Here is a 5,759-nt window from a genome sequence, read left to right as displayed (position 1 = left end):
ATCAAGGGGATACAGATCGGAAAAGAAGAGGTCAAAATATCACTATTTGCAGACGACATGATAGTATATTTAGGTGATCCCAAAAGTTCCACCAGAGAACTACTAAAGCTGATAAACAACTTCAGCAAAGTGGCTGGGTATAAAATTAACTCAAATAAATCAGTAGCCTTCCTCTACACAAAAGAGAAACAAGCCGAGAAAGAAATTAGGGAAACGACACCCTTCATAATAGATCAAATAATATAAAGTACCTCGGTGTGACTTTAACCAAGCAAGTAAAAGATCTGTACAATAAGAACTTCAAGACACTGAGGAAAGAAATTGAAGAAGACCTCAGAAGATGGAAAGATCTCCCATGCTCATGGATTGGCAGGATTAATATAGTAAAAATGGCCATTTTACCAAAAGCAATCTACAGATTCAATGCAATCCCCATCAAAATACCAATCCAATTCTTCAAAGAGTTAGACAGAACAATTTGCAAATTCATCTGGAATAACAAAAAACCCAGGATAGCTAAAGCTATCCTCAACAATAAGAGGACTTCAGGGGGAATCACTATCCCTGAACTCAAGCAGTATTACAGAGCAATAGTGATAAAAACTGCATGGTATTGGTACAGAGACAGACAGATAGACCAATGGAATAGAATTGAAGACCCAGAAATGAACCCACACACCTATGGTCACTTGATTTTTGACAAAGGAGCCAAAACCATCCAATGGAAAAAAGATAGCATTTTCAGCAAATGGTGCTGGTTCAACTGGAGGGCAACATGTAGAAGAATGCAGATCGATCCATGCTTATCACCCTGTACAAAGCTTAAGTCCAAGTGGATCAAGGACCTCCACATCAAACCAGACACACTCAAACTAATAGAAGAAAAACTAGGGAAGCATCTGGAACACATGGGCACTGGAAAAAATTTCCTGAACAAAACACCAATGGCTTATGCTCTAAGATCAAGAATCGACAAATGGGATCTCATAAAACTGCAAAGCTTCTGTAAGGCAAAGGACACTGTGGTTAGGACAAAACGGCAACCAACAGATTGGGAAAAGATCTTTACCAATCCTATAACAGATAGAGGCCTTATATCCAAAATATACAAAGAACTCAAGAAGTTAGACCGCAGGGAAACAAATAACCCTATTAAAAAATGGGGTTCAGAGCTAAACAAAGAATTCACAGCTGAGGAATGCCGAATGGCTGAGAAACACCTAAAGAAATGTTCAACATCTTTAGTCATAAGGGAAATGCAAATCAAAACAACCCTGAGATTTCACCTCACACCAGTGAGAATGGCTAAGATCAAAAACTCAGGTGATAGCAGATGCTGGCGAGGATGTGGAGAAAGAGGAACACTCCTCCATTGTTGGTGGGATTGCAGACTGGTAAAACCATTCTGGAAATCAGTCTGGAGGTTCCTCAGAAAATTGGACATTGAACTGCCTGAGGATCCAGCCATACCTCTCTTGGGCATATACCCAAAAGATGCCTCAACATATAAAAGAGACACGTGCTCCACTTTGTTCATCGCAGCCTTATTTATAATAGCCAGAAACTGGAAAGAACCCAGATGCCCTTCAACAGAGGAATGGATACAGAAAATGTGGTACATCTACACAATGGAATATTACTCAGCTATCAAAAACAACGAGTTTATGAAATTCGTAGGCAAATGGTTGGAACTGGAAAATATCATCCTGAGTGAGCTAACCCACTCACAGAAAGACATACATGGTATGCACTCATTGATAAGTGGCTATTAGCCCAAATGCTTGAATTACCCTAGATCCCTAGAACAAAGGAAACTCAAGACGGATGATCAAAATGTGAATGCTTCACTCCTTCTTTAAATGAGGAAAAAGAATACCCTTGGCAGGGAAGGGAGAGGCAAAGATTAAAACAGAGACTGAAGGAACACCCATTCAGAGCCTGCCCCACAGGTGGCCCATACATATACAGCCACCCAATTAGACAAGATGGATGAAGCAAAGAAGTGCAGACCGACAGGAGCCGGATGTAGATCGCTCCTGAGAGACACAGCCAGAATACAGCAAATACAGAGGCGAATGCCAGCAGCAAACCACTGAACTGAGAATAGGTCCCCCGTTGAAGGAATCAGAGAAAGAACTGGAAGAGCTTGAAGGTGCTCGAGACCCCAAACGTACAACAATGTCAAGCAACCAGAGCTTCCAGGGACTAAGCCACTACCTAAAGACTATACATGGACTGACCCTGGACTCTGTCCCCATAGGTAGCAATGAATATCCTAGTAAGAGCACCAGTGGAAGGGGAAGCCCTGGGTCCTGCTAAGACTGAACCCCAAGTGAACTAGACTATGCGGGGAGGGTGGCAATGGGGGGAGGTTTGGGAGGGGAACACCCATAAGGAAGGGGAGGGGGGAGGGGGATGTTTGTCCGGAAACCGGGAAAGGGAATAACACTTGAAATGTATATAAGAAATACTCAAGTTAATAATAAAAAAAAAAATTAAAATCTTTACTCAGCAAAAAAAAAAAAAAAAAAAAAAGGAATAAAACATTGATTTAAGAGGAAGCCACAGGATGTGGTATCCCAAACTTGTTCCTTATACATGGGATATGTTCTTCTATCTGGGCTGCCTTTTCTAGTCTCAGTAGGAGAGGAAGCACCTGGCCTCCCAGAGACCAGTAATGCCAGAGTAGGGGGATACCAAGTGTTGGGGTGTCTCCACTTCCTCAGAGAAGAAGGGGAGTGTAAGATTGGGTATGATAATGGGAGGGGTAACTGGGAGGTGGCAGTGAGCAAACTGTAAAGTGAATATATAAAAAATAAATTTAACTAAATTAAAAATAGTAAGTCAGGAGGTGGATAGAGAGACACACAAGAAGTAGAAGGGAGGAACACTCAGTTTGAGGAGTTTTTAAGATGGTATGGAGAAGGAAATTTTTCCTTTTGGGCATTTTGACCTTTGAGAACAAAGGTCACCTGGGTACATTCTCTTGCTCTCTGAGATAGCAGGTGTTTACTCCAGCATCTGGCTCCTTCATTTTTACTGCTAAATGCGAATATTTGAGATATTGTTAAAACATCAGATAAGCAATTTAAACAGATGTGAAATAAAGTGAATTATAGGAGCAGTAATCAAGTCTCACAACTTAAAAGACAGACACACAGACAGACAGATTAGATATAGAGAGCGTAGAGCCCAGGGTCAGATAGATTCTTAATGCAACACTACCAGAAATTCAAAGAAGAGTTAGTGATAATATTGCTCGAATCAATTCTGAAATAGAAGCTGAAGGAATATTACATTCTCCTTTTTTAAGGCCATAATTATCCCGCATAGTCAACCAAACAACAATCCAAAAAAATATAATTTCAGGCCAATTTCCCTTATGAATATAGATTCAAAAATTCTCAATAAAATATTTGTTAACTAAATCCAAAAACACATCAAAAAGTTCATCCACGATGATCATGTAAGCTTCATGTATAATGTAAATGTTCAACAAATGTAAATCAATAAATATAATCTACACATAAACTGACTGGTAGAGAAAAACCATATGATCATCTCATTAGATGCAGAGAAAGCCTTTGAGAAACACCAACATCCCTTTATAATAAAAGTCTTAGGCAGACTATGGATACAAGATATGTACCTCAACACAAGAATAGGAGTATATAATAAGCAGTACAAAATAATGGCCCTGCACAACCAACATCGGTAGTGCTGGCACTGGTGGGCGACATGACATTTTTGGGGTATTTTCATCTCAGTCAACACAGCATCCCACCTGCTAAGCTCCCAATCTCCATCCCATGCTGCCACACACTAGTATTTGAGTCAAGCAGCACCTGCCTTCTTACAACTCTATCATCTAGTTCCCGAGACCTGTCGCTGCCATGCCAGATCCATTCAGAGTTCATCTCTTACTGGTGACTCTCCTCATATTCCCAGAACCTGAACCTTAATGGTTATAGTCAGAACTTTAAGTATAAGCCATTAAAATCAAAATTCATTAAGCTTGGAAATTAGCAATCAGAATTATATCAGTAGATGCAAACTCCACAAAACATGTACACAGTAAACTCACAACCAATTGATAATGATATAATCTGCTCACCTAAATAAGACAAATTGTCCTATAAAGAGTCATTCCTCACGAAATATTCATAACTACTTGTGGCCATTTAAGGCCACAAGGATCTGGGTTGTCTTCTCTGCCTCAATCTTGGTTCCTTTCCTCTTCCTCCTCTCCCCCACCTTGCAAAAACTCTGTCCCTGCCTTACCTTTTGACTGCCCAATCACAGGCCTTGCCTTATCTTGTGCCTTTGTTCCCCTGCAAAAAGACAACAATCTACAAACAGCAACTTGAATGGGCATCAACTGGAGGTATTTCCACTAAAATCAGAAACAAGTAAAGGGATACCCACCATCTTCATATTTATTAGATGTAATACTTGAAGTATTAGCTATAACAATAAGACAAAGGAGATCAAAAGGATCCAAATAAAAAAGGAAGAAGTCAAACTATTGGCGTACAGCATGATTTTATTTAAGAAAAAAAAAAAAACAACAACCTAAAAACTCAATCCAGGGAAATTCTGCAGCCAATAAACACTTTCAGCAAAGTAGCAGGGTGGAAAATTAATGCACAAAATTCAGTCAATTTCCTATATATGAAGAACAAACAAACTATGAAAGAAATCAAGGATAGTCCCTATTTTTTTTTTTGGCATCCATCCTGGAAGATAGTGTCTCATGGAGTTTTAGTGGCAGTTGGTCTGTGATGCATTTTACTCTCAGCAGCGGCAGCATCAAGTTTGAAGGCACTGGAACTTATTACTGCCAAGAGCATAGTGACTTCCCCTACCCATGTGATATAAGCCATGAAACACTCTCCACAGGGAAGTAGAAGTAAGAGGCTGGGATGCCACAACTGCTTTAGTCTATCATTGGACAATCATCTTCCATCTTTTATAGGTCAACTCAGAGCCTCTCAGATGCTGATGGAAACACCTATCTGAATTGTTTCCTACAGAGGCCAGGCCAGTCTCCACAGCTCCTAATTTATTGGGTGTCTAACCAGGAATCAGGAGTCCCTGAAAGTTCAGTGGCATTGCAACAGAAACAAATTTCACACTCAAGATCAGTGGAGTGGAGGCTGAGGATTTGGGAGTTTATTGCTGCATGCAATATACTCATATTGGCAACACCTCAAGTGCCACAAATATCTGGACTTCTAGGTGTAATAGGTATCATATTGCCTCTGGATCAGCAGAAATTTATCTCAGCATAATTTATTGTTGAAGGTTTTTAACCACATAATATTTTTCATTAATCTCTTGAGCTTCATTTTGTTGCTTAATTTAATGGTATGTGTGTGTTTATTAAATTTTCGTTTAACTTTTTAAATGCTTTTATATCTATCCATATTCTCTTTTGTGTGTATAACTAGCATTAAGACCTTATTTTGAATATCTTTTTTCCCCTGCATCTTTATTAAATTGGGTATTTCTTATTTATATTTCAATGGTTATTTCCTTTCCCGGTTTCTATGCCAACATCCCCTTAGCCCCTCCCCTTCCCCTTCTATATGGGTGTTCCCCTCCCCATCCTCCCCACATTACTGCCCTACCCACAACAATCGCGTTCACTGGGGGTTCAGTCTTGGCAGGACCAAGGGCTTCCCCTTCCACTGGTGCCCTTACTAGGCCACTCATTTCTACATATGCAGTTGGAGCCCAGGGTCAGTCCATGTATAGTC

The sequence above is a fragment of the Rattus norvegicus genome, chromosome 4 (genome assembly GCF_036323735.1).
Source record: "Rattus norvegicus strain BN/NHsdMcwi chromosome 4, GRCr8, whole genome shotgun sequence".
Taxonomy (NCBI): Eukaryota; Metazoa; Chordata; class Mammalia; order Rodentia; family Muridae; genus Rattus; species Rattus norvegicus.
The sequence above is the reverse complement of the archived record's forward strand: the minus strand, read 5'-3'. Positions refer to the sequence as shown.